At 42.8% G+C, this 22,050-nt stretch overlaps 1 long non-coding RNA gene across 1 annotated transcript in view; it reads right to left on the bottom strand.

Annotated features, from left to right (window-relative positions):
* Window positions 1-5,912: 5,912 nt before the first annotated feature.
* Window positions 5,913-22,050, bottom strand: part of LOC148055532 (uncharacterized) — a 47,554-nt gene continuing 31,416 nt past the window's right edge. Inside the window, exon 3 of the long non-coding RNA XR_015705316.1 lies at window positions 5,913-8,824. This is a non-coding gene — a long non-coding RNA (uncharacterized LOC148055532). The remainder of the gene's footprint in view (window positions 8,825-22,050) is intronic.

The following is a 22,050-nucleotide window of genomic DNA, read 5'->3' as shown; positions in this document are numbered from 1 at the left end:
CTGTTATTAAAAGCAGACATTAACTTTCTTTACCTAATCGCACTGTGTAAACCTGTTGTGTCAAATCCTCAAGTATGTTCTGTTCCTAATTAACAAAGACAACCCGCAGCTGCTTCCCATAAACTTCTCCGAGTGGCTTTGAACTTGCCGTGCTGCAACGCAGATGCGTTTTGCTTCTGAAATGCACATTTTTATCTGGATAACAGAGTCTTCTTCTGAAGAATCCATACATGCTCTATTCCAAACCCAAGGTCCATGGGGCATGCGTGGACCACAACAGAAAATGAAATGGAAATAAAGCCATAATGCTTTTTCTCCATCTTTCCATCACAAACACAGACAAAACTTCAAGTCAAGTCTGCAGACTAGCTTCACTTCTCATACTGAAGTCAACCAAACCTCTACTGAGCTTCTTGGAACACCAAAGGTGGTTCCAAATTCCCCTAAAAACAAAATACAGCTTCTACTAATGAGAAGGAAACAGCGCGTACTCCAGAAAATAGGGGCCTTAAGAAACACGAGTATTGTTCTAGGTTCCGATAGCATCACCCTTCCAATGCAGCACGTCTAAACACTCCTGTGAGCCCACCAAGCTAAGCTTTCATGTCTACTGTACTAATTGCAGGCAGAGTTTTCAGATGTACTCAACATGGTTCAGCCATCCTCTTGCTGAAATCCCTGGTAATACTCCTGTTGACTTTAACAACAGCAAAGTCAGGGCTGTGTTGGGAATCAAGTCCCAACCCAAAGACACATGCATTTTTAATTTTGTTGTTGTTGTTGTTATAATAGTAGCCTAATATACCAGCATTCTTGATTTTGAATATTTGTTTACAGGTACCCACTGTACCCTCAGTAACAGCACAGGTGATCATCCTAACAGGGAAGAGTTCCCTGCTGTAGCCTGTACCCATATACTGACTATTTTCCTTCCAGTAACAGTATAGTTCTCCTGGACTATTGTTCAAGTAATGAGGAAAAAATGTGACTACATATTAGTGAAGACTGATAAAAGTAGGCTATTTGATAATCCTGTTCTATTTCAATAGGTTTTCAGTAAGGCCAGCTGACAGCATTACAGCTGTTTTACTCAGCTGTGCAGCAGGATACCGAGCCAGCCACCCACTCAGTGTCTCTTTATAATGACTGGCAGTAGCCCCAAAACATGCACTCTTAAAAAAAAATCATCTTACTAACCTGCATTGGGACTACCAAAGAATAACCCAATATAGATTGTAAAAGGAAGAATAAATAGGTATATTCTCTCTGCTTTAAAATTACAGTGAGATTTTAAAAAATTCCTACTGGATTTGAGAGGTCATGGCTTCTTACAAAGCCTTGTAACAGCATAGGGTCACATCTTCTGCTGGCATACTTCCACTTCAGCTAGAAGATAATTTAGTTCCTGCTAAGACCTAAACAAGATGTCCTTCCCTCCCACCACGAGCAGGGGAACGCAGTAGGAGACACTCCACAATGAACATGCAGCTCTGACTTCACCTATTAATAAATACAGACTTTTTAAGGTTATCAGGCCAGATTAACCAACCACTCCTCCCGTGCTTTTTATAAGGATGCAGTATTGTAGACATCAGAAAACTCTAGTGAAGCATTTAACTCACATGGACCTCAAAGAAGTAGATATGCAGCACATACTCTAAGTGCCTGCAGCATCAGAACATTTTTTAAGCCATCACTGGTCTAACACTGCAGAGGCACTGAAGAAGACAACTCTACCGGCCTGAATTTGACCTCAGCCCAGTTTTCTGCTTGCTGGGATTCTTTGGACGTCAGGAACACTGCTCTGCACTTACCCTGATGTAACTGACCCCAAACATCGTGAACCCAGTGTGTATTAACTATAATCCTTTTCTTTTTTTGACATAACAGATACCCAGAATTACAGCACATATTCAGAATTATCTTCTCCATTTCCCCTTTTTCCAGTGCCTTTACATCTATCCCCCACGAGACTCATTAAGAAATGCAGGTGCATTCCTTTTTTCTTTTCACTAAAAAAATCAAAACAAAAGGTAAGTAAGTTATACCATTATTCTTACACTATTATTTCTTTTGGAAAAGTTTCACACGTGCAGCTCATTCTCCTAAAAAGCTGTTGCAAACAAACGTTCTTTTTTCCTGTCATGTTCAAGCTGAAAACAGAAATACAACCAAAACAGTGTGAATGGTCCTTTTGTAAGAAGACTTCTCGCAGAGGGGTTTTTTTAATCCCTCAGCAGGTCTAGCAGAAGGTGTAAAATGCTCCCTAACAGATCGTTTCTAGAGTGAAGTCAAAAGTCTTTCACCCTAAGAGCTGAACGCTTTTATTATTCCTGGTAGAGTCACAATAAAAATGGAAAAAAAGATGAGAAAGTCCTTTCCTAGGAAAATCTTCATAGCTAGAAAATTCAAAGCTCTCTGCAGAAAACCCAGCTGCCTAGACAGGAGAAAAGCAGGGATAATTCCTACTCTGCTGTAAAACTACTGAACCTTACGTTTTACAAATTTACTTCTACTATTGATGGGAACGGCCTCGGTTTTTGCATGCACTAAAGATAACCTTTGCTAGCACTTCCTCAGCTTTTGCACTCAAGCTAAAGCAGGCAGAAATTTAAGAAGTATTACTTTTCCTTGCACTTCCTAGCAAAACCTTTAAAAAAAAGATATTTACCTAATACAGTCAGTATTTTATTCAAATCAAAACTGAGTATTACACTTTTTCAAGCTTTTAAGAACGATTTTTCAGAAAATAAGCTATGAGTAGAAGGGACAAGCGAGGCAGGAAAAGCTAAACTGCCAGTCATTTTGCAAAATAGCAGAAATGGAAAAGCAAAATGCAAAGTCATAGCTGTTGAGGTACCTTCTCAGCGGCTGTAGCTGCACCACACCTGTGCTCCCCTCTCTATCCATCGGTCAGGTCACATCCTCACACAACGCTCCGTATACCTCCTGGCCATACAGACGGTACGCGATTTTGCAGCGGTAAGGGATGTAGGTAGGCATGTTCTGTGGCATGGAAGGAACTCCAGGTCTCTGTTGAGAAAGCTCCACATATCCTATGACACCAGTCTCAAAGACTGAACAAATAACTAGAAATTATTCTTCAGATTTGAACCTAACAAATAGCTCCTACATGAACAGAAGGTTTGCTGATTCAACTTGCCATGTTAATTTTATCTTGAAAATAGTTCCTCTACAGAAAGAGACCTTCTGCCATAAACACTCGGGGTGACAAGTTGTCCTGATGGATGTTTTCTTGTCACAACAGAAAATTCTGTTGGGTTTTGTTGCAATTGAGTTATACCTTTTGCTGAGCAATCAGAATGTGCTAACTGAGGTGGTATTATTTACTGTCTGAATATTACTTTACTTATTCAACCTACAAAATATATTATAAATAAAACTCTCTAGAAAGAAAACTGGTTTTTTCCACTTTTTTTCTTAAGATATATCTTAAGCATTGAAACGTTTTAAATGTGACAGGTCATGTGCTACCAGGTGCTTCCAGTACAAGCAAAAAAACCTGTGTCTATCAGGAGTTCCTGGGTCAGGTTGGCTGTTTTCTTTACATTGCAGACTCATCAGGAAAAGTGGGTTCACAATAATTATCGATGCTTTGGTTTTACAGCCCTTTCCACTCTTCATCCCACCTGTACTTCATGTGTTATTTTGCTCCCATCTTCGCAAGGTGCGAGAAGATACAGAAACGCCGCGGTTTGGTTATTTATAAGCACACCTATTCTTTGTCCTGGGGACATGGGATCTGTCCTGAAGACAACGCGCAGATCCTCTGCCAGCATGCAGCCATGATTCGCTTTGTCAGGAGCAGTCCAGGGTGGATAGGTTTGTTTAGATTAACGCTATCATCGCTGGTTATTAAGAAAATCTTCAGTCATAAACTGATTTGACAGGAAAACACCATTAACATTCTTGTCTTTATGGCCACCTTGGGTCTGTAAAACTGACACACGCAATTTTGGTAAGACTGCCTCAAAAGAATATTTAAGTCAAAATTCAAACTACTCCATAAATGCACACTTCGGCACAGTTTTCACTAATTTTCTTCTCAATAATACATCACAAATATCAGTGGCTTGTAACAACACGTCTCTTCTTCGGATGCAATGACATCAGAACAACTTTGCAAATGAACTTCAGCAGGAAAGCACCGCCGAGGAACACAGCGAGTGGACTCGATGATCCTTGCGGGTCCCTTCCAACTCAGGACATTCTGATTCCGTGATGCTAAGTGTCCCCCCCGACATGCGTGTCCCACCTGAACGCAGACAGCAGTAACAGACAAGCTCAGGACAAGCTAGCAACCAGAGCACCAAGCTGGGCTGTGAAAACCAGAAAGGCATCTCCCTACAAGGAAAGACAGCAAACCAGAAAGAGACGGGTATCCCGGAAAGCAGAGAAGCCAAAGAGGCAATGGGATTGCCATGGGAGAAGCAGGATCGAGTTACTCTTCCACCAGTTGGTGGTGGATGCAGCTAAGGCTGAAGAAGAAAGGACAGGAGCTGCCTGCTTTTAAATGACACTTGGAGAGGGTGATAGGTAGAGACACTTCTCAAACAACTTCAAGAATGGCTTTTTGCTTGGGGTTGTTCCCCCCCCCCCCCCCCTTAGCTCCTTTCAAGTGTAAGACTTTTTAACTTGCAGTCTGAGGCTGGCTGGACGGCAGGACAGCAGGCTCCTTCGGTTATGGGGAAATAAGTTATTACAGTTGGTAGGCTGGAGCCGCTAATGAGCGACCGAATATGGGAACCTCCTCAATGACAGTGCAGCTCAGAGGGCTGTACTCATACACTGAATTGTGAGTGCAAGTCTACTGGTCTGGTTTGGATAACCTCTGAAACATTCAGACGCTTTTCCAAATCCCCTTGGCTCGGAAACCAGGCTGGCAAACTCTCCCTAGCAGTCTGATTTTTTTTTTTTTTTTTCCTTTGGCAAGTTTTCCAGTGCTTCCTGGTTTTGGCTGGGATGGCAATACCACAAGAATGGTCTTCCTCGCGTATTCCAGAAGTTTCGCTTCCAGTCCCACCTCAAGCTAGGGTGTGCCGAAGCATGCGGAAAAGACAAAATATTAAACACTGCTTGGTCGCAGAGTAGTCTGGATTTCTTACTGTATATACTGGCTAGAGGGCTCGGTCACTATAGAGAACAGCTAGCCTCTCACAACAAACTATTCTGTAACCATCAATTCAAACAACTAAATGATACAGCTATAGATTTTTAACGTTCCCATTATTCACGTTTCTGAGACCCATTACAAACAACAGCACTGGGTTGTCTTTTTATTTATTTGGGTGGTTGGGATTTTTATCCCTAAAGGTCCTTATTTTCCCCCTTTTCTTCCCTTCAGCAAGAGTCCCACTACAACACTTAAGATACAGACAAGACGTGTTCTGCAGGGGTTCAATAGTGTTTACACCCAGAACCTACAGAATTTAACACAGTCCTTAACAAACCTGTGATGGTACTGAATCCACTTTAAGAAGCACATACATACTGCTCGATTAGGGACCAACTCCAGACACCCAAGTTTCAAATCGAGAACTGCAAGCCGCGTTCCATCTACAAACGGAGCAAACCGAACAACTGTTACCTACGGGCGCTCCCAGCCCGTCCTGCTCTGCCCGAGATGGGGGTGAGGAGCTGTGAAGTTGGAGCTGAGCATCCGTCAGGCGGTGGGGTGGCTGCTCTGCCAGGGCTGCGACGGTGTTAGCAGCTATGGTCTTAGTAAGATCCTATGCACTGCAGCCATCATACAAATGGCAAGAACTGCTCTACAGCTAACAGACGCAATCACATTTATCTGAAGAAACTGTATTTCGTACTTTTCCATCATTTTATTTACATCAGAGTAATTACACTGTCAGTTACACAATATACAGCCTCCCACAACAGCTCCACTACAGAAGTACAGACTAAAGCTCAACTATTTGGAATAATCACTAACATTAATAGAGCGTGAGTGCCTCACATGTTCATTTCTACAAAAGCAAATCGGTGCAGAGCACCTCAAAGCAGCAACGGCAGCCCTGTACCACACACAGGGCCACAGCAAACGCGTGGCACAGCCGGTCCCCGGGTCTCCTACGCGAGGCAGCGCAAACCCGCAGCGGCAACAACGCCCGAAAGCCGAGCGACTGGCTGAGGGAGGCACTTCACCAAAAGCAGGGGCAACAAAAATCCCCAATAGAGTTCTCCACTCAAATCAGCCTGTGTTCCCCATAGTATTTTTTTGCTTTTTTAAAATTTTGACTCAAAAGCTTCTCACCATGGAACATGAACGTTTCAGAGGACTTCTGCTTATACAATAAAGTACTGGGTTTGTCCCTTTTTTGCATGTTTTTATTTTTATTTTTTCAGGCAATGGAGATCATAATCTGCTATTCACTGATGCTGGCAACCCGTAATATATTCTCATCATATTTGCATTTATTCTTTGAGTGCTAGAGCAAAGGCATTCCTCCCACTAACAAAAAAACAGGCCATGTGTTTCCTTCTCTTACTGCCTTCAGTAATGTATGAGAACTTGTTAAAAAATAACTGCCATCATTAGGGACTGCTATTACAGAAGCGATAAGAAGTTCTTCAAATTCCTTCTCCATATTTTTCAAATCTGGGGAATCTGGCAAGTCCCAGAAACCGTTCTCAACACTTCACAGGTTTCCTAACTGACCCCAACAGTTGTCTTTTATCTTTCAGAATTGGACCTTAAGTTTCTGCAAAGGCGTAATTCATGAAGTGGTACCAAAAATGATACGAACTGATGAATTACTAAAGCAGCACAAGCACACGAGCAGTCCTTGTTTTAGGGGGCAGTCCCATTGATCTCAGGGTAGCTAGAGCCTGAAGATTTGACATCACATTTACAAACATTTTCTTTCTTCTTACTGTCTAGCTTTGAATATAAAGCTAAAAGGTTAAGCAGGAATGAAATGCACACTGTTAGGGATGCACGGGACAGCAATTTAACAAGCACTTCAACATGTGCCTTTAACTTTGAACATGTGTTTCAAACCCACGGATTTCTTTGGGACTGAAGTACACGCTTAAGAGCTCTGCAGATCAGGGAATAGTTACGGGATTACACATCCATTTAGAGCTGATGTATATGCTCTAGTGCTTTCCAGCACAGACAGCAGATAAAGATTCAGATAGCTCAAACAATCAAAGTGCTTAAGTTTTGTGTTCAGAAATATTTTCCATAGTACCTGGCATTGCAGAGAGGATGTAGGTCTTAATCTGTTCTCATTTTTCCTCAGCCATCTGTTGCTTCTTGGATTTACAACTTTTAAAACAGACCGACAAATTAAGGAAATTCCTGTCTAATTAACGTTAAGGCTTTCAGCCTTATCTGAGGCTTTTCACTGCTGTTAGCACAGGAAAGACATTCCCACTATCTAAATAGGCTCAGTTTTCCCAGCCGGTGCTGTGTCCTCTGAACACCCATTTTAGACCTCTAAGAGCAGAAAAAAAAATTTTAAAAAGACACTTTAAAAGTCAGGCTGAGCTGTAAGAACACTGGCCATGCCATGGCAGAGTAGGTATGATTTGTTGCTTTGGGTTTCCCCCTTTTTTTTTTTTTTTAAACTAGAAAGCAAGGCAGGGTAACATAAAAGATGTTGGACACTTGGTTGGTTGGCTCTAAAAGCAGGACCTGACCTGTTCTCAGACATTTAGTAAATGTAAAAGTAAAAGACAATGTGTGACCAAAGCTGAGGGCAGAGGGCAGAAGAGAAGACTCTGTCTCCATCACCTGCTGGTGTCATCCTCAGGAACAGCCATCTCTCTTTGCAGGAACGGTTCAGAGAATTTGCTGTCCCAGTTACCTCCCTGCATGAGGCTGCTGTATGAAGCAAATAGCCTAGGAAAAGGAGAAAACCTCACTCCTTTATGGAAAGTCATCGCTGAGGTGTCCCAGGCTTATTACTTGACTTTATGCTGGAACCATGCACAGGGATGAGCCTCCCTCGACCACTGATGTTGTAAATGGAGCTAAATCATGTGAACGCACCAAGCTGAGGAAACCATTCAACGAAGAACCATGGGATCTCATGGCGTTGACCATGAACTTGTGTTTTGCAGATACTGAGGGATTACAAATGCAACAGGGTGAAGGCTGTACTACCTACGCATCCTCTGGCACACTGTGAATACACCAGCTCTGCTAGTCCAAAGCGTGGGGAGACAGTCTCTAATTAAAAGGGACATGTATTTGCATACCAAGAAGCCTCCAGTTCAAGCACGGTTAGCACAGAACCAGAGCAATGCTAACTTGCTTCAGAAGCTGGACTACTCCCAAGATCAAGCAATCATAAAAACAACCCTAAGTAACATTTGTTTCACCCCCTGGTCTTGGTTCAAAAACAGCTTGGCCAGAGCAGAAAACCTGAGCCACAGGCTTCTTTCTAAGCAACATCTGCCCGAGATCCAGGGGATAGAAGATAATTTTTTTGGCATTTTCTAGGAAATTCTGAATTTCTGATGAATGAGAAAAAATCAGTTAGCATGATGAGAAGGACACATATGTTTTGAAGTGAAAGCATAGACTTCAATCCTGTCACTGAAAACAGCGGCACTGGGCAATGGTGAGAAGCATTGGTAGGACTGTGTTATCTGTCCGGTAGCTATATAAAGTCACAGCGTAAGTCATCACGGCCACGTGTCCAGAACAGGTTACTGTGCTCGTTAACGTACTCCAACTCCAGCAGGTCCCGCTGGGGTGGGCAGTATCGCAGCTGGCTCTGCTGGGCAGCTTCCCGATACTCAGTAATGGCTCACCTTGCAGTCACGGGCGTTGGTGTGTCTTTCTCTATTGCAAAAAAAAAAAACAGCACTAGGACGAGGTACTATGACATCTCCCCTTGACTTGAAAAAGCCTGTTTTACTTCAAATAATGATATAAATGTGGAAAAAAAAAATTTCTGCCCAAACGAGATATTCAGATTGTGTTATTAAGTAGATGTGGTGCTTGAGGACATAGTTTAGTGGTGGACTTGGCAGTGCTGCGTTAACAGTTGGACTCGATGATCTTAAGGGTCTTTTCCAACCTTAACGCTTCTATGATTCTATGAACAACACAGCTTCTCTTTCAACACTTGTTATCTAGCCAGTGCTACTCTTCGTTCTCTTTTTCATCATGAAATAATATCCTCTGACACAGAATAGGGGCAGATGGAACAAAGTCCTCACACTTATAGCTGTCCTTTTACTGCAGTCACAGACAAATTTAGAAGAAAACATTTCCACAGAGCCTCAGCTGACTCTTTCGAACAACAAATTAACCTGCCGCTCAGTTTCTTCACAGTATTTTATTGCCAGGAATATCTAAAGGGATTAAAAAACAGGAACACTGCAGGATGTTCGTGAAAAGGGAATTTTGCATTTGCAACAGTGTTTGTGTCACAAATTTGACTGATAATGACGTTCTCGTTAATAAACAAAACAAACACCTTCAAACAGTTATGCATTTTGAATAACCAAAAGAAAGCAACTCTAAAGAACTGATAGACTAAAAATTATTACACAAGTAAGTGCGAGAATTTAAAGTTATACGTATCTGAAACAACTAAACTTTCCTGATGGATACAGCAGAGAAAAAAGGTGGTTTTCACTGGAAGAACAAATAGGGCACTGAAAAGCCTAATAGCAAAATTTTCAAAGGCACCATCGTGACCTTGGAACCAACCTTCTGTGATTTTTCAAGTAAAATTATACTATCCCCATCTATGTCAACTGAAAAATAAGACTTTGATTAAGTCATTTCAAAGTTATTATTTAGCGTGCCCTAAAGCTTCTTCAAAAAGTCACGCGAAAACAGCTCCTCAAACGTATCAAAAGTTTTCCAAAGTACAAAAATGATGACCAAATGCAAAGCAACGTGATCTGATGGTTGGACTCAATGATCTTAAGGGTCTTTTCCAACCTTAATGATTCTGTGATTCACTCCCAGCTGAGAGGCAGGGGCAGCCCCTTGATGTGAGCAGCACTGCAAGCCTCGGTCAGGGTGCCTGTGCTGCTGCCTCCCCGGCCCGGCGAGCTCCCCTGCGTTACACCGGGACAGCATCCCGCTACATGCCACATACCCTGGCCAGGATGAGATGACCTGGCGCTGCTCAGCATTTATTTCATTCATAGTCCAAGATCCAAGATTAAGCGATCACCCATCTTTTTAATGAAACTTGATGAAACAGAGCAAGAAATTTCACATCTCAGATATCCTTGAAAAAGATAAAAGATTTCATTTTTTTTATTGATTAAAAAAATACAAATCTCTTCTGGACATGTCAGATTTCTGCCAGTTTTGGTCACCCCGTGTTAAAACGGAAAGACTAGAAGGAAAAACAGAAAGTGTTGCAGGGTCTGACATATATTAAAGGTACTTTAGTCAATGAATGGAGCAGTAGAATATGACAGATTTGCGTAAGTAACAAAGGGAAAATGTAATTGAAAGGAGGGGAGCCAAAGCTGTGCTATTTCAAAGTGCCATACGCATCGGAAGGTGGATTTAATACAGCAGATACTGGGAGAGGATTCCTAGCAGAGACACAAATTACGAGTGTTGACAAGCAAGGTCAGCAAAGGGTAAATGTTGTGCAGGAAAACTACCCAAGGCTTCAAAAACAAACTACCTGCTGTGGTTTGCTGTTATTAGTGCAGGGATGGTAACAATTTTTCATGAATATTGAGAAAGCTAGTTTACAAAACCAGTCCTGAATTTTGAAAGCATACTCAGAAGTGTTATTTTTGTTGATGCTGTGCTCTGGGTGGTTTTGGTCATCCATGATGGGCAACAGAACACTGCGTGAGAGCCGTCACTCAGCCTGGTAACACACAGCACTGGGAGTCATTCATATGCTGAAGTTCACCAGCAAAAAAATTCACTACAGCCTCTCTAGGTACAGGTAATTTTTAGACCATTTTGGTAATATTGGTTACAAAGGGAAGAAAGCATTAGTTTTCCCACAAATACTGTTTTTTTCAAAGAGTGATCACTTGCCCAGCAATGTTATCCAGCAGTTATTATTTAAACCGTGGTAAAGCTAAATATCCCAAGTTGAGACCTCACTACACAACACTAATGACCACTAAATTTATGATACAAATGTACAAGGAACATGTGGGGGGGGACAGGGTTAGAAGAAGTAGAGAGAGAGATAAGCACGGTTACCTGGTTGTATTCATTCCACACCCACACTAGCAACAAAAAAAGCCAAGAGCAGGACATCAGTACCCAAAAAAGAGCTAAAGCCCAACCCTGGGTATACACAGAGCATCCCCCTTCCCTGCTGTAATCCCACCTGCCAGCAGGATCCCACAGCGCCTCACACACAGCACGTTCTTGCTCTGAACACTTCGGCAATTAGCAAAAATAAACTAGCTAGACAATGACGTACATACATCTCTCATCTGTGTACGCTGAAACATGGTAAAGATCGCAGCGCTGAACAGTATGGGCTGGATGCTTTCCAAAGCAAAGAACCAGAAGCCACTAGATCTCGGTCAGTGGAAGGGAGGCACAAAGGGATTTTGGATCCTGATGCCTACCAACACCAAACGCATCATGCAGTAGGTGTTTTATTAGTTGTGACACAGATACACAAGGATGAGATGGAGATACCCCCAGGGCTGAGGAAGACGCAGCAGCCCAAAGGGCAGCCTGTTGTAGGACCCCGCTGGAACAGAAGCAATCAAGAGCTGGAGTTCAACACCAAAGGGAGAAGTCAACTCCTGCACAAGTCAGTGACGGGGGGCAGGAGCGTGCCGCTGGATATACAGCGGTAAAGCTCTCGTCTGTTGAGCTTTGTGACCGCTATTAGAGAAGGCAGAACCTCCCCAGCACTCATCTCTGATTACTGATTTCTAAACATCTAAAATTGCCACTTTCTACTGTCATCTCTCATGCTAGAATGTTGACCCACAACCACTACACAACAAATGGCCGCTTAGCTTTTCTCTTTTTATGCTTTTCCTTCGCATATGAAGAACCCCCAGCTGTTTTCCCATCAGCTGCTCTGTATTTACGAATGCTGCAGGGTAAAAGCAAGATGAACTGGTGCGTGCACCTGGTGCGACAGCCTGGCACGACAGCCTGGCACATGGTCTCTCACCTTCGTAAAACGCTTTGTTGCTCTGAAGCACTAGAGCTGCTGCTGGCCTTCTGCTTATTGCACTTCATTAGAGAACCTTATTAATCTACTACTTAGGCTCACACGCGCCCCCCGTTTAGCCACCTGCTCTCCCAATCTTGTACTCAAAATAGGAAGACTGAGGAAAGTACATTGCTGCTTATACAATTTTACTTTACGTGGCAATTTTTCCCAAATGATTTATCCAGACTAATTTGCAGCAGACAAACTAACAAGTGCATTTAAAGATTAAAAACAAACAAACAAACAAACAAAAAAAACCCACACAAAAAAAACCCAACCTCTTGAGCCAACAGCCCTGCAGGCTCAAATTCTGCTGCTACCTGCTTGGAAGTAGAGGTGGGATGCAAGGCGGCCTGTCCCCATCGCACAATTCCCACAGGCAGAAACGATACCAGGTCCTGCAACGCAGGCACCAAGCGCACATTTCAGTAACACTGCCAAACCGGTTCCTGAAGAGGAGAAAAACAGCTCAGCTTTTTTCTGAGCTTCTGCATTAATGATTTCCAGTGAAGGGTATTTTCTGACACTACTGAACTGCAGAGTCATGAGCAGCCACCTTGCAATTTATTTATGATGGGAAAAGAACTGTTGAGCAGAAACCTCCAGAAAACCCATCAGCTTTTAACTGCAAATTATGTAGCTGGATAGTCATTGGTTAGAAAATAATGTAGTTATTACTCCACTTCATTTCAAGATTATGTGTTCAAGGACTCTGGCAAGTGCTACTTCTGTACTGAAATACGTTTATCTGCTTTTTCCCCTCTATCTTTTTTCCAAAGCTCCCAATGGCCTTCTAATTACACAACCTTTCCCTAAGTAGAGAGAAACTGTATGAAACATTCGTTCCAGAAGATGCATTAGTAATGGCTGTAACTTCTTCATATTAAGCAGATGTTATTTTTAAAGTTTCCCTCCCTTTTGTCTTCTGTAGCTTCCACCGCGCACTCAGTTGGCTTTGACTAATAACAAAACAAGTACATTTTACCATTTGCAAAATACACATCAAGTACATTCTAGATTCTGAGCAATTAAGAGCACACAGCTCTCAGCTATTACCTCTGCGTCACGTTTATGCTTTTTATTTTCGGCAGCAGTCACTGCATTTGTCAAGGTTTCTCAGCAGTTACACGATATTTCATAAACCTCTGGCAGGCTCCTTCAACGATCTGGGTCTTTTACATGAGATAATGTAAGCTTTCTTTCTACTTGCTTGGAGCAGGTCGCTTTGGGAAGCACCCAAACTCACTTCAAAATATTTCTCCCCTGTGCCGAAGCTGCTTTTGAAGTCCCCTGCCCAACCCACAGGCGGTCGGGTGCCAGGATGCCGCAGAGCGGTACCCAGCGGCCCGTAACGGGAAGCGTGTCAGCACTATCTGCTCAAAGCGGGTGGAGAAGAGACGAGGGAGTGGTGCAGACACCCATCGAGTGGAAAATCATCTGACATGTCCTGGGTCTCGGATCAGTTCATGGATGGGTCAAATGACATCCATTCGACTCTTGAGATCAAACAAGGCTCTATTCTTTCAGATTTTTGGCCCCTGCAGGCGAGAGCATGTTGTAATATCATGCTTTTTAAAGTGCAATACGCAGGAAATCATATTTGAAGGGTCTGGCATGTATGGTATTTTTACGAAGTTCACTTTTCCCTTTTGCTTTTCATCTGTTTTCTACATTTTTTTCAGCGTGCTTTTCCTTCTGATTTATTGTTTTATTATTCTATTTTTAAAATAAGAAAGATTTCCACTTAAGAGTTTTTAATGTAATGCATATGAAAATTAGCAATGGGCAAACCTCAAGCTCTTTAGAGGTCTGATCTGGCTAGGAGAAGCATCCAGAAGTTCAGAGGCTTATCCAAAGCTAATCTGGAGATTTCCAAACCTCTTCGGTCTAGACAGAGGCATAGGAACCCATTGGCTCAGGACTCCCGCCAGTGACTGGGCTTGCCTCTCGCTCGGCTGCTCCCTCGCTGAACATCCAGCACCAACTTTTAGCAAGCCCTTGCTGAAGGGCACACGAGATATACAAGCATACCCTTTTCTCTAGGCAAAAACCGGGCTCTTGGGATGCTGTTCCACAAAACAACAAACAGATGTTTAGTCCCACTGGAAACGGCGAGACTTAAAACGTATGCCCAAGGGCTTTGCTTTGCAGAAATGCTTTGGCAAATTTAAGCTCCGTGGTATGATTAAAATTCGTCATCCCCCCTCATCTGCCCTTATCGTGCTTTGAAGGAAACATTTAGTGCCTTAACGCACATTTACATATGCAGTATCTACTTCAAACAACACAGAGGAATGAACGTCCTAGCAGTGTATTCCACATGCATCAGCTGGGCAGGTACTGAGAGGTAAACTTTCCGTGACAACGTCATAAAAACCTTAGCCTATAAACCATGACGTCAGCTAGAACTCCTGCCAGCCAGGGGTTTGAGGGACCAGACCCTTCATTCTCCAAAACCACCACATCTCATCCTGAAATCTGATCTACCTGATACAATCACACTGGCAAGGTTCCTTCTGCAAATTTTGGTGGTTCCTCATATTTTCTAAGGAAATGCAAAGTATCAAATACCGACACTTTTCTCAAGATGACAGCTCTGCTTTTCTGTCTTTGGCCAGCAGAACTAAATTCATGGCAGTGCAAATTACAATTTTATAGAAGGTGATCAAGAGGAAGTTGAAGAAGTTGATTCAAGTTCCAGTTCCCTGTGACTCTCAGCGTGGTGAAAGGAAAGCAGACTAAAGAAAAACTCAATTAAGTTGATACGTGACAGCAAAGCAGGCAGGACGAAGGACACAGACTGATACTGCAGAACACTGGCCTTTAATGGAGAAAGTGATTATCATGCAGATCAGCAAAATGAAAGTGAAGGGCAATCGCAGGGAGAGGTCTAAGCAGATTATTTCTGTAGATGACTACGATGCTCCTCATCAATAAAAGGGACAATACCTAAGAATGCAGGAAGGCACCTACTTGAAAATTTGAAGGAGTCTAAGGATGAGGAAGGACTTCATTTGCAACAGGCACATACTCACCAGATGACACAGCTCATAGCTCAAATTCCAGAATGATTATGAGGTTTTACTTAAGTATTCTGTACCAGGCAACACATCTACTTCAAAACTCATTGAGTTTATACCAATTTATATATTAATACACCTCAGCGAGCTCAACAGCTGATGATCTTTTAAAATGAGGAATCATTATGCCTCAAATAGCATACAATTAATCTACAGAATTTAATCCAGCAGGCAGTCCCATGGCTGAATTCTGAAGTGGGAGCAGATTTTTACGAGCATCAGCAACATTTCTGGTTATCCATTAAAGCACTAAGACCTTTTACCACCTGGATTCAGCAGATTGTCCCCAAGGCTTTATTTAGAATTTCTAGTCAGACTAGGGAAGAGGAGGGGCTGAAGCGAACACGTGTTTTTCTTGAAACTTTCACGTTCTTCTAAGTGTTCATTTATTAACAATGCCCACCAGTAAGTTGCCCAGTCTGTCAGATCAGCAAGACAAAAAGCTTTAAGTCTTGCTCCGATATAATTCCGAGAAATGCCATATATTTGATCATACAATAGCCAAACATCTCAAAGCCACTTGAACAAATGATAAAATAAATAAGACTACTCCTGAATTAATTTATATCCACACAAATTCAGAGCAAACGGACTGGTACAGTAGACACATGAAACTTCTTTTTTTTCAGAAAAACTTATAAATTAGAAGAGCAGAAGGGCAGAAGGCTGGAATCCCAGTCGTTATGCTCATGCTGTCACTCATAAAGCACATTTCCTCCCTGCTCATGGTCAAATTCTCTTTATCAAAGGGATTTACTCAAGCTTTCCTAGGAAAAGAACTCAACCTCTAAAAGGTTTTTGCTTATATTTAGGGAGCTTTACCCTAAGAATTTGACATCCAATGCTTAAAAAGGAGATCCTGAGGCAGATTCAGATGTTTTGTCCACAGGAAGATAAACAGATGCTGGAAATGGCAAAATTGACTCCAATTTCATATTGCTGCTGTTTCGCTCTGATTGTTAAAAAAACAAACAAACAAACAAAAAAACAAACACCAGAGTGCACCAGTCTTCATCTTTTCTATTTTTTTCCTTCTCTCTTATAAGCCTTTTTCCTCTTACAAAACCCAGTCAGTATATTAGCTTTCCAAGACGGCTTCAGTACCAACATCAAGTCGTGTTGTGAATTCTACGACACTGACGGTTTATTCCCTCTCCCAGGAGCTATGAACTGCCTACACAGGCCTAACTGTTATCTGTGGTGTAACGAGGTGAGGTTTAGAAACTGCAAAGTTTTCCAGCCTCTCCATCTGCAGGTGGTGCCTGATGCCACGCACAGAATAACGAGTGTGGCTGCAGAGTTCCCAGGATCGTGTCATGATTCATTCATACTCAGACATTCTGGAAGAGAAGCATCCGAGACTGGCCAGAAGCCGAGTGGAATGACTATTTGCTGAGGGCTTTTTTTTTTTTTTTTTTTTAAATATTTTAAACATTTTTCATTTTTCCAAATATCAATTCAGCTTCCGCCCTCCTTTTTCTAAAGCTTTTCCTCTGAAGTGGATAACGACACTTATGTCTGACCCTGAAATTCCAAACAAAATGAATTATACACCCAGTGACATGAGCTTCCCAGAACAATAACTGGAAGAGCATTTGGCCTTCTTAAAAAAAGGCGATTTGGATGTCTAGGTACGTCTCGGAGCGCGTTAGATGGCAGCCCCACCAGAACTGCCTGCCATGCAGCAAAGCGCCTGCTTAATCACGGCTATCTTTTTTTTTTTCTCTCCACAGTTCACTGTTCAGAAATACCAGCTGCAGGAATGAGAGGGTTTCTGCTGTGAATGGCAACAGCCATCAGCACTTTTGTCACAGGCAGACGGGCTGCAAGGCCGGTGGCTTGGAACCGACCCAGCACCAGCACGAGCCACAGCCCCGTCCCACCAGCCCCGGGGCAGAGCCTTGCCGCACCGACCAGGCGGAGCTGAGGCTCGACCAGGGCTTCTGCCTGGGGCCAGCTCTGCCAGCACATCCCCAGCCCCACGGGGGAAGGCAGCAACGACCCAGTTCCCAGATCTTCAGGCTGGAAAGACGCACGGTCTCTGTCTAGAAGAATGGAGAAAAAGCAGCTTCACCTGTCCTCAGCCAACCCCTCTCCCAGTTTTAGTTGTCAAACAACAGCTCCAAATGCTATGAAAAATGGGGAAAAACATCCTCGGTATTTCCCAGGCAAATGGCAGAGATCTCTACTTCCACAGCATTCACCACTTACCTTTTACTGCAGACAAAATAGAGCCACATCCAGAGCATGAGTAAACCCTGAGGTGTTCAGGAGAGCTCGCTATGGCAGCTCAGGGCAAAGCATTAAAAGCTGATGTAGGAAAGGCAAGGCACAACGAAATGAGTGAACCCGCAGGGCTCAAGAGCAATTTAATGATGAGAAGACACTACATCATTTTGAGTTGAAAAGTGTTACAGTACAAACATTAAAAGGAAATGGTATTTGGTCTTCTGCAAAGACAGTTTCTACCAAGGCGCTCACAAAACACAGTTCTGAGGCGCTCACAAAACAATTTCCCTTCACTTGATCCAGACCTGGCTTCCATTCAGTCGGTAGCAAGATTTTTTCTTACCTCAAGAACACAGGGGAAGTCAAAGTATATATCAGAATCGGATTCCCACAAGGGGTGAAAACTTGGTCCTCTTATATACAGAGGAGACCCCTGTCAGGGACCGCATGCCATGCGATGTACTATCACAATACGAACACTGATATTGCGTTCAGCAGGAATTTTGCCGTTGTTTTAAAGACCTGAAGTAACCTGGCGCTGCAGCCTGGCGCAGAGATGAAGCTGTGCCAGCTCACACCCGCTGAGGATCCGACCCAGGATGAGAGTTCCAGGTTGGACCATAGACATTTCGAAGTGGCTTCGCAGTGCAATCCATGTGGTTTAGGTCAGATCTGAACTGCAAAACAGGGATCATGCTTCTCTGACAAAGGCCCCGGAAAAGGGCTCAACTCTGAAAACAGTCTCCTTCACTTTGGTCAGCTGGATTTGCAGAACACTGAATTTACAGAGGCAAGGACAGGGATCAAAATAAATTAACCATGAGCACATAAAATACAACCCACAGATGTAGCCTGAGAAGGTAAAAAAGCTGAGGGTTTTTGTTTTACACAAGTGAAGAGAAAACATACTAAGAAACATTACTGCTATGAATTCTGCTTTACTTGGACTTGTTACTCACTGGTCATTTGTACAACTGAAAAAGAAGGGTATTGCAAGCGAAGGGGAAAGGCCTATCTGTAGTCCTGAAAAGGTCAATAAAAAGAAATTCTCTGACTTCACTACAATTGACACAGCTCTGATGGACAGCGTGTCGGCATTTAACCTTCCCAGTTCTTCCACTATGGTCTAAGCAGAGAGTGCCGCGCCGCTTTCTTTGCACTGGCTGTTACCTCAACCTCCTTTGGCTAAGCCAGGTCTCTATCCCGCTCTTCCCATATGCCACTGATAAAGCACTCCTCTTGTCCCCAGAGCACATCAAATTAATTGGCTTCTCTCCTTCAGCTTTTTTATTTCACCTACATCCCCTTCTGAGATCACGTTACTAAAAGTAAATTGATTTTAATTACATTTCCATAGCGGCATTGAAATGAGACCAAGAACATGGGACGGTGTGGTGCAAAGCCCAGGGAAGGCTGGCGGAGCCTCTAGAGAGGAGGCTACAGACTCTGCTGCCGTCAGTCTTTGAATTCGTTTTGTACTATCACACCGTCAAGCAGAAAGAATGATAATTTACAATAGAGCAGCACAATTTTAAACTTAATAGGTATAAAAACAACTATTATTATTTTGATCATTACTATGTAATTTATTATTTCAATATAGCTACCAGCACAGAGCAAGGCAAGACTTTTCAGGCATTAGGGAGTAGTGAATTATGTTAGGCCACCCAACCAATGACTTCAGGACTTTATGGAGGGATAATGAAAACAGACAGAAAGCATAAATCAGGCGTGTGGTAAACTAAAGGAGAATGCTCTCTATCTGCTTCTGAAGCTCGTTACAATGAACAGTTACTGATTTTTGTCTGGAGCGTTCGTCTCCTGACAAAGGAAGCGATACTTAGATATTTTGCTTCCAGATCAGCAAATCCAAGTCTTGCTCCCTGTGTCCATGGTGTTGCACATACAGCTTTGGGGTGCTTTTGCTGTTGGGGGGAGGGGGTTTGTGGGGGTTTTGGTTTTTTGATGGGACAGGACTTCTATCTAGCCCCACCTCGCAAGATGCTTCCAGATGTCTCCTGCTCTAAGGACACCGGTGGTTCTGCCGAGGTCACTGGGATCATCTGTGCTTAAGTAAAATAACAGGACTACTCAAGTACTACTTAACCTAGGCTATGTGTTTAAGTTTCTGGCTTAATAGGGTCTCCCTGCCCTTCCCCTTGGCATCACTTCTCTATCACACTTTCTCCTCACTACTTATACCTTAAGCCTCAACTAATTTCAAGAATAATTGCAAGAAATCATGTAGCTAAGTTTACTCTCAGGAGTTGCACTACTGAAGTGAATAGTAGTGTTTTTATGAGAGAACTGAGCAGGATTTGACACTTCTAATTATTTATCTTTCTCAAACTGGAGATTTACCTTAGAAATTGAATTTAAAAATTGCCAGAACAATGGGACCCTCACACTCAAAAGGAATAAAAACTCCTGCTTTTCCACAATTTTGTGACCTAGTCCACTGCCATGAGAGCCCTGAGTGATGATTACTGCTGGTCCCCAAGCACGACTCAACTGCAAATCCTCCCAACAGCAGCACAGAACTGACTTCTTTTGAACACTTCCACATAATCTACAAAACATATTGCTACTCAGTCCAGCATCTGCAGCTCTACTACATCCATTTGCTATTGGCCTTGGATTTATTTATTTATTTGAGCTGACAACAAAAATAGTTCAATATGTTTAACATCAATTGAGCTTTCAGTACGTCAAAGGTCATGCCAGCAAACTGATCCATCCTCTAACTTTTGCACTGGAAATCCTCTGACGTGTAACATGAGTATCTCACCCTCGGGTCCTTCTCTGATACAAATACTACGGTGACGTGCAATAGAAGAACTAATTTGGAGTGGACTACCGCTGTAACCTTAAGCTATGTACAAGGCAGCATGCTGCTTCACCCCAGCGGTAGCTCTAAAAGCAGGATGGTCACGTTTTTCTCACTTGCTTCCACTCTGCTGTGGGCATACAGTAAGCTTCTCCAGCCCTCTGTACCCGTCAAGCTACTGATCTCGCAACACCTGTCACTGAACTGCAAGTGTGAAACACAGGTCTCCACTTCTAGCTCTTTCCTCATCCCGCTTGTGAAATAATTGGTTTGTGAACTGCAATTCCCAGTCACAAAAGAAATTAAAAATCAAGGCCCAGACAACACTGGTACTTTCTCTGATTCCCAGCTTGCAGTTCCTTCAAGGCTACGACAAGCTAACTCCCACCAAAGCACTGCTTACAGCTGCACCTCCCCAGGAAGCCCACTCCACAGCTACCACTCAAGCTAGATTCCTATGGAAACAGTCCTAACTGGCATCTAACAGAAAAACTGCTCATTTTACACAGGGCTGGTAGGAGTTTACACAGATTTGGCAGTGCAGCCAAACATTTCACAAAGACTTCAGATTCACCAAAATGTGTGGCACATCTTAAAGCTCATTACTATCCAAGAAAGGCCACCCAACCCTGGGATGACTGCAATGAAAACCAGGAGAATCAAGCTAAAAGTATGAAATGTTCTCAAAGAAATATTCAGCTTCAATATTCAACTTCAGTTAAGTGTCAAGCTTCTGTTCACCTATTACTTTTCCACTTAATATTCCATGAAAAATAAACCCACTTCCCAACAAGCTCCAACAGCCTGCCACTCACCACCACATGGACCTGCAGTATGTCGTTATTCCACTAGATGCCTCTGTGCGTTACCCAGAATTACCAATGGAAGATGTTCTTGACAAAGATGATTGACGTGAGGCTGCTGTACAGAAACCCATCTACGGGGCCTTAGTAAACAGTTGTTTTATTCAATACCATAAGGAAAAGCGCAAATCCACATTTCAAGCATGTGTGCCCACCAGTGCCAGTGCAAGAGCTCTCCTCCAGCTGATACACCCCTAATCCTCCAGGAACAGATCAAGAAGGGGAGGTAAACTCAGCTACCCAGTGCCCCAAGGGTCTTTTAACTCATTTTAGAGAAGTCCTGTAGATGGAGAGGGCTTCTTTCATTTCCCCGTTGAATCCCTAACTTTACACTGAAGTACAGCTTTTTGACCTGCCAGTACCTTGCTAAGGATAAGCCTTAGCAGTTTTGTTTTAAACTGACAGTTCATATGTAAAAGAATTGTTATATGGATATTATATTGGATACTACTGAGCCTCCTTGCTCTTATTCCAAAGGGCTCCATGACTTGTTTAAATATAATTTGATTTTAATAAAGAAAAACTTATCCCACAGTCCATACCTTGCTGTTACATTAGATTCAGCTCCCTGCAGTGGATCCATGCGCTAGGAGAACATGATCCAGGAGACTATTTCAAATTAAGAGTGTATCAGTTCAAAAAGCATCGTCATTAAGCACATCAGTGAAGCTGTGCTGTTTCTGCTGTCTTCCATGGGACTAATCCAATACAGTTCCTGGAAAACTGGACCAGACTCCTGCAATGGTGAACTGCTGCATAGCTCAATTTCTAATGGCAGTTACATCTAAAGAGTGGAAATATTGCCCATGCAAACTGCCTCAAAATTAACAAATCCCAGAAAAGAGCTGAATGTCAGGCTGTGAGGTGTTCTGAAGAATTGAGAGCCC

Source organism: Nipponia nippon, unplaced genomic scaffold (genome assembly GCF_047370975.1).
Source record: "Nipponia nippon isolate SJK-2023a ecotype South Korea unplaced genomic scaffold, ASM4737097v1 scaffold_21, whole genome shotgun sequence".
In the NCBI taxonomy this organism is placed as follows: domain Eukaryota; kingdom Metazoa; phylum Chordata; class Aves; order Pelecaniformes; family Threskiornithidae; genus Nipponia; species Nipponia nippon.
This window is presented reverse-complemented; position numbering and strand designations above follow the sequence as displayed.